The sequence below is a fragment of the Austrofundulus limnaeus genome, unplaced genomic scaffold (assembly GCF_001266775.1).
Source record: "Austrofundulus limnaeus strain Quisiro unplaced genomic scaffold, Austrofundulus_limnaeus-1.0 Scaffold17, whole genome shotgun sequence".
Classification (NCBI taxonomy): Eukaryota; Metazoa; Chordata; class Actinopteri; order Cyprinodontiformes; family Rivulidae; genus Austrofundulus; species Austrofundulus limnaeus.
Window position 1 is genome coordinate 2,322,119 of NW_013952419.1, and position 13,651 is coordinate 2,335,769.

The 13,651-nt window shown below is 39.9% G+C and overlaps 1 protein-coding gene across 1 annotated transcript in view; it reads right to left on the reverse strand.

The window, feature by feature from the left end:
• The window catches only part of LOC106514129 (T-lymphoma invasion and metastasis-inducing protein 1), a gene marked incomplete in the record, with an annotated part of 62,199 nt that extends 48,620 nt beyond the window's left edge, over window positions 1–13,579 (reverse strand). The window contains 1 exon segment of the mRNA XM_014003242.1: window positions 13,344–13,579.
• Between the last annotated feature and the right edge of the window lie 72 nt (window positions 13,580–13,651).

The window sequence follows — 13,651 nt, forward strand, 5'->3', positions numbered from 1 at the left end:
ATAAATAACAGTTACGATGTGGTGAATTTCACTGTCAGCCAATTCCCTCCAGTTGGCTTCTCAAGTGTCACTAACCTTATTAAATACGCTCTTTTTTCCCCCCCTTTCAAGTAGCTCATGCTCCTTAGCACATATTTCAGCTGGTTGTCTCTGCAGCACGCCGCACTCTGGGATTACCATATTTTAAAGAAGTCTTCTTCCTCTGCAAGCCCTCCATTGAGACGGAGTCCCGAGTGAGTCAATGAATGTGTGCAGCTTTTAAGGTTTAACACAGTCACCGAAGCTGCAGAGTGCAACCTGAGCTACCAGACATCCCCGTGGGGATTTCAAAGACCTGACATCCCTAAACAACCCACTGTGAGAATTAAAGAGACATATTTTAACAGGAGGATTTCACGTCCAATTAGGTCAAGGTCAAGATCAGGGCGTGTCGACCAGAAGTAAATCCTCTCTTTTTTGCTTTAGGTTAATGCACTTTTTCATGTCCAGCAACAGGATGAGTGACAAATGGAGAACTACCATTTGCTGTTTGTTAAATATTAATAAATCATCTCCTGCTTTTCCCGATCCTCAATCAACGCTCACTCATTCGTCCTGATGAAACCGTGATTGCGCAGACAATCACCTTCACAGTCATCAAAATCCATCTACTGAATATTTATGTGATCTGCTCCAGACATGTAAAAAAAAAATTAAAACATGTTTAATTATCAATGAGAGTGGGTTGTTTAGTGTTCTTCGTGTTTAGCTGCAAAAGTAGGAGAACATGAAGTAATAAATAATATAAAGTAAGTCCTCCTCATGATATTAATCAATGTCACTTGAACCTTGGCATTGCCCCAAAGACCACCGGCAGCACACACACACACACACACACCTGCAGATACAATTGAATGCAGCCAAAATGGCAGGTAATGCTTCAGTTCAGCTCTGTGCCGACTGAGGGGACAGTGAAATAACAGGGTGGCTGAGTGAGAGGGACAAGAGGATTTCAGGCAGAGGTAGAGTGATGGAGCTGGGATGCTGAAACACAGGGATGAGATGAGAGAGATTTTAAAAAAAGACAGATGGTGGTGCTGAAAGGAGGATGAGAGGCTGTTAATGTGAAGGGGAACTGGCTGGAATGGAGTTGTTGGGCCACAGGTAGATAGATGAATGATGCGTGTTGAGGCAAAAGGAAACATGAGAGGTAAACAGGTGGAGTGGTGCTGATAGGTCCTGAGGGGCTGACAGAGATAGATGCAAGGGTCAGTTCAAAGTGGATGTGAACAGGCCCGGTTTTTTGTCTGAGGCAAAGYGACTGGAAGACTGTCAGGGGAGAGATGCTGAGGTTTTTGTTGTCTGAGTTGTACATTTGTGGATACTTAGGTGTGACAAGATGGCCAGTAAAGTCATTTTGACACGTGCTGAATCTTTTTTTCCTCAAGGAGAGTAAAGAAATGTTGACATTCCATAGAGATGAGATAAACGGCTCTTTGAAGGGATCCAGATGTGACGAGCCATTTATTTGTGTTCACACTGAGCAGAGTGCCGCCTTGATGTGAGCAGGGATCATAATAATAAAAACATACATATCTTTTTTTTTGTTAGTTTTATTTGCAACACAACAAGCATACAAGTCAACTTGTACAGATTGTACATTACACTAATTTTACCCCATTTTGCAGGAATGCAGATCGACATATATCATGGACTTTTTTWAGTCAGCTTCAAATTTATTTTACGTCTCAGAGCCTGTATGAAACAATRAGTAAAATCAAATAACCAGCTCTGCAGCACTGCAGACACAATGTTGTGCCACAAAATCAACGATTCTCTTGAGTTGAGACTCTGACTGAGACTTTGACTGTTCCTTTCCTTAGGAGGAGGAAGGGATGGGTGGTGATGAGCCACACCAGTAGACCCCACCCTGTTCTCAACATGTGAGGGAGCTACAGATGTTTGCTGATGCTGAAGATGAGAGGCAAGACGACAGAGGACAGTAAGCTAATGGTAGCTAATGTTAGCTTGTTGTTGCTTGGTAGCCAGTGCTGGCTCTAGCCATTTTTGTGCCCTAGGCGAGTTGAAGTGCACTCCCCGCCCCCCTCTGCCCCCAGGTGCGAGTTGTGTGGATTTTTTTGCAAAATTTACGGATTTTTGAGGCTTTTTATACAGGTAAGCATCGAAAGAGGTTGACATGTATGGGACAACAAAATACAGACTTGTTATTATTGAGTTTGTCAACACGAACCGCTACCTGAGAGGCACTACTAGCCCCTCTCCCATCAGAGTGTTGGAGCAGGACAAGTCACTGCAACTTCAATCAAATGAGAGAGAGGGTGGGGGCGATTGCTGCATTGTGTGGGAGAAAAAGTTTTATGGGTAGAGTAGTTTATTTTTCCTGTAATACTTCATAATAGTTTTTTTAAGACAAAGCTAATTGAAAGGGACGCTGAGCAGAGTTACAACCAGGGATTACTTTTTTCTTCTGCAGTTCGGCACCCCCTCCAGCAGATGGCGTTCTAGGCGACCGCCTAGTTCGCCCATGCCAAGAGCCGGCTCTGTTGGTAGCTTAGTTGTTGTTTACTTGTACTCGTATGAAAAAAAAAACGTTACAGTCGCTGTAAATGTAGCTGACATCAAATCGGGCTGGCCTGGCCAATTAGCACCAGAGGTTTTGGGGTTCCTGAAATCGCRGGCTAATGCTAACACACTGTACATGTTTAAAGTCCAACCAAGCATGGGTCAGAGTTTCTCCTGCACAAACTCTCCTGCTGCCCTTGGGTCAAACAAGCCACGCGGCCAATTTCTTTGAAYGTGTTCAAAAATCAAGCAAACAAGTCGGCAAGCCTCTGTGACTCACACAAGGAAACTGAGAACTCTCAAGAATGTTTTGAGACTTTTTGGAGACTCCCTTATTAACGCTTATAGTTTCCAACAGTCAGTCTACTACATGCGTGTCAAACTGAAGGCCAAATCTGGCCCACATTAACATTTTATCCCCAAAAGGTAAAAWTTCAAATGTAAAATWGTTTYATGGTTTTTGCTWTTTTTGTWTTTAGTACATTTTTCTCATKACAGTAGGCCACCTTTAGAAAATGAATTTAATTTTTCAGTCATTTTGTATCTGATGTGGAAAGAGCAATGGAGAATCAACTTTAATCATCTTTCTCTGTATTCATGTCTTATTTGAAAGTCAAATAATAGGAGTTTTTTGAGAGTTTTCATTTTTTAACAGATTTGATGTATTGTGATTAAACAGTTCCCTAAGCAATAATAAATCGAGATAGTCAGGCATAAGAAATGAATGCTAAATGTTTTTTGTTTTTTTCATTTGGCTCAATGTTGTTGCTGATACACCTTTTTGGGTTGGAAATACTGGACGGCTCCATGAAATTTTTATTGCATTGTTGTATTGTGTTTTTATGTGTTGTACAGCACTTTGTGAAGTTATTTCTAAGARAAGTGCTTTATAAATAAAATTTTACTTACTTTTACTTACTGAAGATGTCTTTTTTAATTTAATATTTTTTCTTTATGCGTTAGGTCAGGAATGTTCTAAATGCTGCTTGAATTATTTGGAAAGGTAAGTTGTTATTCTATAAAAATTATTTTGTTTATATACTATTGTTTTAGTAATTATTGACAGAAATTAGCCCTCGGCTTGGACCAAGGTTTGAATTTTGGTTCCCTCGTGTAACTTTGTATGACACACCTGGTCTAATGTGACTTCTCAGATTTTACTCTCCATCTACAGTATCTATGCTCATCCACTGGAAGTGCCTAAACAAAGTTGAAACAAAATATTTAACTTGTTTGTAACTCAAACAATARGCAATAAAGGTAACTTAATAAATGATTGTACAATAATGCGATGTTTGATTATTGAAGTAGTCAAATTGTAATGAAAGTGTAATGAAAGTCGCGTGATGGTAGTTAATGAAATCCAAACCACTTCAGTTATTTTTTTTACACAAGTATACTGCTGAGGCATCAAAAAACTTAATTACAAGGAAGCAAGCGAGAGTCTCTGTGTGGGGGGGACGACCCAGTAAAAGATTGAGGAAGGAAATGGTTCAGAGGTAAAATAAACCATCCAACTAACAAACCTGACAAAAGGTGCTTGGAAGGTTGTAAAAGATGTTAGCGGCAGAGGGGTGGGCAGCACGGGGTAGGTCTGGTGGGAGGTGGGGGAGGGGAACAGCAAGACTGGGAAGTGGGAAGTCTTTTTTTACTGCATGGGTGCACCTGAGTCAACAGCAGCACTCGCAAACAGAGTGTCCTCCTGGAAGGAGAGACTGAAGACAATGCAGTCCTGMAGCTGACAAATGTTCAGAATGTGACACACAAATATTTGCTGCTTCAACGATGATAAGATGTTACAGTAAGTTCTGAGTTTTCACGTGTTTTTTTTAATTAAAACATTGCGAAGGTTACACAAGTCAGTGAATCCAGTGCAATCAGAAAAGCTTTGCATCACTTTTTGCATGATTGTTTCACAAAAGGCACCCTCCCTCTATTGCTGTCTGTCTTTCTCACTTTGTGCATCTTGTAAATGTGAAGAGAAATGGCTTTCATGTGCAATAAGGTGTGACACAATTCAAGGAATCGGAGAGGACCTACGCCTAGAGTGTTGCACCAATGTTCTGTAAAATTTAAAAACAGCAGAGCCACTCCAGTTATGTCATACATGCCAGATTGCCACATAAAGACACAGAGATTCAAACCTCAGGATAAAAATCAAATTAAAAAAAACATTGTGTGTAACTGAACTTATGAATAATTAATACCTCAGTGAGTCATCAAATCAAATAGTATCATTTCCAGCACTGTTTGTTTTGTTTAAAATGTTTACAGGGAAATTGTTTTGCTTTCCAGGATTTTTTTAACACACATTTTGTTAACATATAAAACATTATTCCATCAAAAACTAATACTTTCCAAATGAGATGAGAAAATAAACTCTTTTTATTTATTTTAAAAAAATCATCGTGAAGATTCCTTTAATATTTGTAAAGTTTTAGTATTAGAGACGTCAAAATGGTTTTACTTGTATCAATAACGTGTTCTCTTTGTCTCTCTTCCAGATGAAAATACACCTGGACCTTCTGTGTTTGTCTGTGTCTCTTTAATGTTCCCCCTAAACCCAGACGGTTGAGGCAGATGGCCGCCTGTCCTGAGCCTGGATCTGCTGGAGGTTTCTTCCTGTTAAGGAGGAGTTTTTCCTCTCCACTGTCACCAATGTGCTGCTCAGGATGCAGCCTGTGATGAAGTGAAGATTCAACAGTCTGCTGATTTTTGTGTACAGTGAGATGATGTTTGTTGTGATGTGGCGCAATTGAATTTAAAATGTGTTAGGRATGAAAATGGCCTTCCACAAATCAAATTTCACTTCTTTATGTAAGAACATCAGCACACAGATCCTCAAAGTTCTTTTGAATGTCTCAGTGATTAGAAATACTGCGAAGTTAGAACTGTGAATTCTTCAGCTTGAAAGTAAAAGTACGAGAGTGGCCACACCATTACCGAGTCGACATGTTCRGAGCTTTAAGTCAGCAGTGTCTTTACACGATTTAAAAACATGTCAGCCGAGTCACACACTCAAATYATAGAGCCGCAGTGGCATGTACTACACAAACCATTGTTGCTAGCAGATGACAGGTCCGAGCACATGGATTACCATGTTAATGAATGAGAGCAGGAGCATAGGAATGAACAAGAACAAAACCATGCCAGACAAAGGTGGATATTAAATACTTTTTCCCACACAAACTTAGCCACAACTCAGTGACGGCAAAGCTATTTACGGCATCAATTGTCTGATTTATTGCTTAAGATTTACAATCTTACAGTGACGTCTTTAGTGACATGATGCATGCTGTGAATCAGAGCTGGGCTAACGGATAAAAAGCAGGTTCTTCGTGTGCAGATTTTTATTATAAGTGCCAAAATCACTTATAATGCTTAGTTTTAATAAAAKATATGATGTTCGTCTAATTTAAGATAAAAAAGATTTTTATTTTCACTTTAAATAGGAAAGGGAACATTGAACAACAAACAATTTCACAAATTTATTCTATGTATAGAAAAATATTGCCCATTGTTCTGCTGCTTTAATTGAATGAATCCATGAAACAAAGCATTAATTACAAAGAAAATGGTCCTCACGTCAAMGAGTTTGACACAGAACAAAACTACCGCTGAGACAAGGATATCAATATATGTCTTTTATATTGTGTCTCTCCAGTAGATGGGTTTGGATCTGGGTCAATGGGCCCATTTTCCGTGGGTTAATGTCTCGTGCAGACTGGAGCTGGAGGTTATTGTCGGGACTCCGAGTGGTTACAGTGAATAGCACTTCTCCCTCTCGGTGCATTAGTGACCTGTATAAGCTACACGCCACGCTCTGACATCTGAGTGCAGGCTGGAGGGAAGATGACAAAGGCGACTTGACCACAGACACATACAAACATCCACGTTGACCGCTAATGCACCACAAGAAACACACAGCGTGAAAGAAATCTTAAAGCACTCAGCACAGGTTGCTTTTTTTTGTATTCCTGCTTATAAAAAAAACTAAATCCAAGGAACAAAGGAATCCATGCAGCTTAAAGCTTTCATCCTTGATGGGGTTTTTTTTACTCCCACACACATAACTCATATTTGCACACACTTACAATACAAACACAGGCTTTTGAGGCTGCCTTGTAATATCACTTCCAGGTCAACAAGCATTAGCTGGAAGTGTGGGATGACTCTGTGATGAGCCAAGTCGACACACTGAGGCCAGTTGCTAAGTTGTCCTGTTTCCTGCACTCTGGCGTCGTACTAAAGTCAGTCAAAGAGAAAGGGAGTCAGGAAATGGGGAACGTAAAGATTTCCAAGTAGATACAAAAGGAGATCCAAGGAATGCCAATCCTCCCCAGAGCAAAGACAACATAAACAGAATCTTTTGAAGGCACTCTTTGCACCTCTGCTCTAATTCCTCCCTTAAAAGCCGACTCAACACTTCACATGTATACGTATYTCCAAGATCTCACGCTCAGTTTCCTGCTGCAGTAACACATCCTCCTTTAAAAGGCATGTTTCCTTTTTTTCTCATCAACCCCAACTTTCAAGTTAACTATACTGTAGTTTCAACTACAACTTTCAGATGGCATTTTCGTTTTATCTAGAAGAACCAACATTAGGGGCTGAACCATTATTCTTGCAGATGAGCAGCTACAGTATGTTTGAAGAAATTTATAGTTATTAGAGGTTAGTACTGATGTTAAAAGCMCAACACTTTATTTTTAGGTTTTCCTTTTTGTAATRTTGACAATGTTTAATCTATTATGTTTTGATTGATATAGATTAGTTACATGTCCGAATTATGTGACAACACATAATAAACCGTTATGATAACAGTAGATGAGGATTTTGTCTGAATGCCTGTRATTCAGCCGTAGGTCAGCAGGGGGCGAACGCAGGCACTGAAGAAGGTGTATAAATACGTGAACTTCCTGGTTTTTGGCCAGTGTGGTTTCCTGCCAGATTGGGTGACAATAAACCTCACTCAGATCCAGAATTCTGGTGTTGTATGGTTTGATTCATTCTACAAATCATTTTATTTGACATTGGTGTTTTTAATATCGACTTCAGTTTATTGAATACGAATTTTCTTACATGTTTACATGCGCAAAATTCTTTGATCGGACAGAAATGTATTTGGATTAAACAATCCAAATGTTTCATTTATATGGGCACAAAGAATAACTCGATCATGACAAGCAGTTTACGTGCACCTTGATGTGCTGACATACGCGGAGTTGCAAACTTTCCCTTAAAAGCCACAGAAGTTCTACTTCCATGATGAACATAAACRTTAAAATAATAAAATMAACAGACCCTGAAAAAACTGTGTTCCTACACTTTCGACCATCAAGGCATTTGATAGGTTTGAGCTCTTTCAAAGTTTCTAATAGAAATGTTTTGCTAACCAACCAATGCTTACATATGTAGTCAGGTGGAAATACATCAGATTGACATCGGACACGTACACCGTTCATTTGGATTACAAATTCATAGTGATCGAGCCGAATCAGTTAGGATATTCCAATTAGGATGTTTTTTTTTTTTATTCTGACCATCAGTTTATTACCAGTACTTGTGCCAAAGCAAACTTAGCTAATGACAAGCAATCTTCAGACAACAAACCATCAACTTTGTCTTCTTATAATGAAAGTAAAATGGTTCGAGAAGGTGCACAAGYCCCATTAAAAGAAGTGAAAGTATCTCTGAAAATGTTGGTAATGATGTGGACATAAGATCAGTATCTATTATTGGAAATATTGCAAACTTTTCTTTTCTGTGAAGGAAAATAAATGTATCTAACTGAGTGGAGAAAAGGGGATTTAAACAAAGATTTTGGCAAAATGTGGGTGGGGCTTGAGTCAATGACCTCTTAGCACCTGAACTTCCAGCACCCATGTTTACCACTGGTCCTGATTTTCATCATTCATTATACTCTATTACAAGTGCTCAGTTTTAATGCTTTTTTTGTTTCGCACCATGGACAAAAAATAAATAAATACGAAGATGTAACCTTTTGCACACAGCTTTTCCTCATTGTCAGCTGACAGCCAGAGCTGATGTGTTGGCACGARCGTAACAATGATCAGAGATAATAGGCGGACAAGACATGGATGGTAAAGCTGTCACRCCCAAGAGGGGATGAGAAGAAATAATGATAGAGCGACAGAAAGAGGCAAGAGCGAACGAGGGTGGGAGCGAAGGAAGGAAGGAGCAAAGTCCCGATTCATCAGCAGACACAAAACAGACAAAAGGAAGGAAATGAACGAGGGCACATGCCAGCTCATGTCAGCTCGSAGAGACACTCCCCCTTCGTCTGGACCCCTTTGCAAATTAGTGGAATCCCTTCTTGCTTCTCAARCTCTTAGACAGGCAACTGTTGTCCTTTTTTTATCATCTTTCCTCCTCTCATCAGGCACATACACCTTCCCCTGATGTTTCCAGCTGAAAYCTCTCATAGACCTGTTCAACCAGCYGAGTGGCATTGTAAAAGGCTGCACATGAGAGAAGACGTGAGCGTGACGTTACGTTCACTGACTCATGCAGCTTGCCTGGTCCTGCATCAAGCCAAATGTTCAATCATAAATTAAAGGAGCCTCCAGTTCCTCCTAAATCAAACGGTTTCCTTGACTCATCGTTGGCTCCAAGATGTTACAAGCAACCGGTTTACGGAAGTGTTTTCCTTCTATTTTTGTAATATTAAGGAAATTTTCAAAGCTCATGAAAAATCCTTGACTAAAAGTTCGTTTTGTTTTGCATAAACACTAACCGCGTAGCTTATTTTATAACCCACGCTGCACTGGGATTTTCCTCTGCCCCTTAACTAATCATATTTTATGAAAACAGAGTGGAGGGTGGGGGGAAATAAATGTTTTCAGCGCCTCACCAAACCTCAGCTGTCAGTTCTGTCAGGGTTTTCCCAAAACAGACTTCAACAACATTTGTCTGCTGGACGTGCRAGTGACAGTAGCAAAGAAATGAGGGTGGGTGGAAGAGAAGAAGACACACACACACGCTCATATACACAAACACACATTTACACAGGCACACAGTCAAACACAAACATTTAAACAGCCCAATTGCTCCGGGGATTGCCTAAGCCTCACATTTGCTTAACAGCAGAAATGAGTGCACTACTGAGGAGGGGGTGGGGGGGTGGAGGAAGCATCAGAGGGGGGCAACTTTTAGAAAATGAGAGGACACRTAAAGATAAAGAAGGAAATAAGATCATCCCTTTCAAATTAATTGARCAAGCCTTTTAATATTCCTGTCACATGCTCATCAAAGTACAGCTTATGTGTTGTTACTTGTCGTTTGTCACAAGAACCTACTTGCTTAAAGCTGTGAGGCTCTGGTTATTTATGATGAGAATGCTCATCATTCTCATTTTGCATATTGGATTATTATACAGCAAAGAGACAGCATCAAAACGAGTTTCTTTGAGACACACCTCAGATTGGGGGTGATAGAGGGGCTTGTGGAGTTACAATAAGGAGGAATTCAGACCAAATCATTGCAGTTCCACTTATATAGACCCCCAACTGAAGGATTTGAATGTGAACAAGAAGGATTTAAAAGCACGTCGTGTCTCCTTTAAGGAGCAGACGTTACAGTATTTAGATTACAGACTATCTTCAGTATTCATTCTGTGGTGTACACATGTTTACTTCTGTTTAATGTGATCACAATGTGAGGAACAACAACCATCTGCCAATTAGGACCAAAAAATCTCTTCCTCTTGCAGAAATGTTGTCAAAATGTTTTTGATTTTTGAGAAATGAGAGTTGAATGAGACAAGGCAATGTTTTATGTCAGCTGAGTTAAATGTCACATTATTATTATTTTGGATTTAGGGGGGAAATAGGGCCTATTGTTTATACATTCATAACTGCATTACTTTCAGTTTTAAGTGTAATGTTTTTTTTTATTCTCGTAACTGGTATTTTAAAGGTTAGCGTGATACATTCTACTTCCTTTAAGGTTTGTTGGTGTTACTCTAAAACAAATCCTTGCTGAGAAAAGTCATCACATTGCAGGAAGCACMTCTACAAAAGGGTGTCGTGAACCGTATCAACATTTTGCTGCCCACATTTGCCCAACTTTTCATGTAAATATGCTCAGGCGTGGCTGATTATTAATAAAAATTAAATTAAAAAACAGCTAAAATCGACATAAATAATTAGCTGACTGATACTATAGTGTATCAATCAACCTCAAAGCTAAATGTGTTCCCTGTAGACTTGAGTGTTTGACCATTAYAAGAAGTTACTTGAGTTAAACAGGACAGTATCTGTGCTATAGGTGGGAGAAGTGTGTAAAAATGCATACACACTGCACACCAGSAAGACTTAACTCAAGTCCCATCCCCCCTCTTCACACTTGCACTATTAACTAACTGTACACAATGGTTGTGAGGATTATTACACACACATATTCGCCCCTAATACACACCGATGAGTGGACACACATCTGCAAAAAACCTGGACGGGTAACAGTGTGTGAGATAAGACAAGCTTTCGCTGCCTCTGGGATTCGCAAAGTATTTGGCAGTGTTGACAAAAAGTCGGAGTCCACACACACACACACACACACACACACACACACACACACACACCGACTGTTTTTATCTGTCACTGTAAATCCTTTCATGAATCGCTTCCTCAACACGCCCTGCCAGTACTCAAGTACCTGGTGCAGCCAGTTGTGAAAAGAAAGACCATGTTGATGAAACAAAACGACACAGGGCAGAGGGTCTGAGGTRGATCTGAGCAGACGAGCGTTGGCTACTGAATCCAAGGTATTTTTATAGTCTGGTAAAGGAATTCTGGTGGATTTGGATGCTGTAAGGACTTTAAAGGAGACATATAATGATTTTAAATCATCTTTTTCACATTTAAATCCTTCATTTGGGGTTTATATAAAGTGGAACTGCAATGCTTTGGTCTGAATTCCTCCTTATTGTAACTCCACAAGCCCCCTTTTCACCCCTTTTCTGAGGTGTGTCTCAGATCAACTCGTTTTGAGGCTGTCTCTTTAAATTCAATAGAGGCACTTTGCACCCCGCCCCTTTCAGATTCCAGAGCGGTCCATTCTAATTTCATGGAGGGGTTTACGACTGTATAGCGGCGCAGAAATTTTTAAAATTTACTAATTAATTAAAATATATCAACAAGGGAAGACTTGTCCATCCAGCCTCACATGTTGGATCCAAAGTCTGACCCAGAGCCAGAGGAGAATGAAGATGATGAAATAGTTGGTAAGTCCAGACCTTATTGAGCAGCTCCGTCACAAATTCTGTGACGTAGTAGTTCAGAAAAACATCATAGAAAATAAAGAAAACTGAACATGTTGAAAAATATGACCCAAACAGAATATAAAGGCATCTATGCAACACCAGGAGAAGCTAAATTTAATTTTCTGGACTGGAGACTCCGAGTACACAACGAAATGCATTTAACAGTTAAAAAAGGTGGATTTTGTATGATATGTCCCCTTTAAACCAGGCACTGYAAGAGCTAGAAGGGGCTCTAATTGACTGGAAAACTAAAGGTTTCCTCATCGAAMGTCTGCCAAATTATTCCGAATAAAGCAAATATTCTACATGCAGCACCTCTTCTCAATCCAAATTTGCAGAAAAGCCTGAAACAATGTGGGTTTTCTAAACAGACCAAATCAATAATTAAAGTTTTTTTCTTCCTTTTCAAAATAAAAAGTTAAGATATAAGTCCCTTTGATTCATCAGTCTAGTTTTGCAGAGATGTGCACGACCCTGCAGCATTTCCTATAATGCATACACAGACTCAAGTGACAGACAGAAGATACATCTTTAATATCAACTGAGCAAACACTTCTGTGATTCTTTCAGTTTAAAAGTTCGCCCTCGTTCAGGTTTTTTTGTTGTTTTTTTTTCGTCTTGTCTGCTGTTGCTGATCACCAAGTTTTCAGTAAAACTCTGTAGCCTCCTTGGACTTCTAACATCTCGGTGGCAGCATTCTACTGCTCTTCTTTCATTTCGTTTATCCCTTTGAAATTTCTGCACACACCAAGTCATCTATTTGTCAGATCTAAATCTTCCTCCCTTTTGATTTTTGAACCTTTGAAGCACAAGCAGAGTTTTTTTTTTCCTTTCAACAATATCAAAGTACATGCAACTCTTTAACAACCCTCTGATGGGCCGTAATTGCTGCTAAGGCCGCTTTTCTGGTCCAAGACTGACAGTAATCTCTCTTTATCGGATGGATATGTTTTCAAGACTGGGTTTTGTGTTTGGAAAAGGCATACTGTCACTCTGGCTTCGCAGTTTGCTCGGTGTGGCAGGGATTGCCAGTTGCTGCCAGTTCAGATCTCCAAAGGTGTGCTGTTATCACTGACTTAAGTCTTACCGGAAACTAGGCAAAGTCCCAGATGAGAGCATTAATGATTTATAAACTCCTTTCAACAACACACACAGTCCCCCAAGAAGGCCATCTGAGTGTAACATTTCAAAGGCTCTTTTATGTGCAGTGTTTTATTTATCTATAAAGAGCAGGAAAGAGAGAAAAGGCAGCAGAGGTTATGTGACCCTTTAATGTACAAAATATTAAAATCTCACACTCTTGAAGAACTCAGACACASAAATTTGGACTCCTCAAGTTTGTGTCATTCTGTTAATTCTCACATACACACCAGGAATCAGATTAATCAGAAATAAYGTAAAAGAAGAGGGAAAAAACAAGATGAGACATTTTACGTTTAACCTCAACACAGCTTTGTTTCAAAGCCAAAAAAGAAAAAGAAAGAAAGTATCTCCTTACCTTCCTTTAAGCTCCCTGGTTTTCCTGTGAAGGTCCCACCTAATTCCCTGTGGTTACYAAAAGCACAAGCAGCAAGTGTCCTCTTCAAGAGAAAAAGAGGGAAATCCTTGCATCAGTCTCCCGGGCTCAGGCGGACTCCAAGCACATACTCTCACATGCTGCCACTTGCCTGACTCAACCAGACTGTGGGCTGTGCAGAGAGGGTGTGTGTGCACTGCCTGAGTCTGAGCCCGCCCTCTTTTCTCTGGTTTTCCTCTTTCTTTCTCTCTCTCTCTCACCCACACACACACACACACACACACACACAC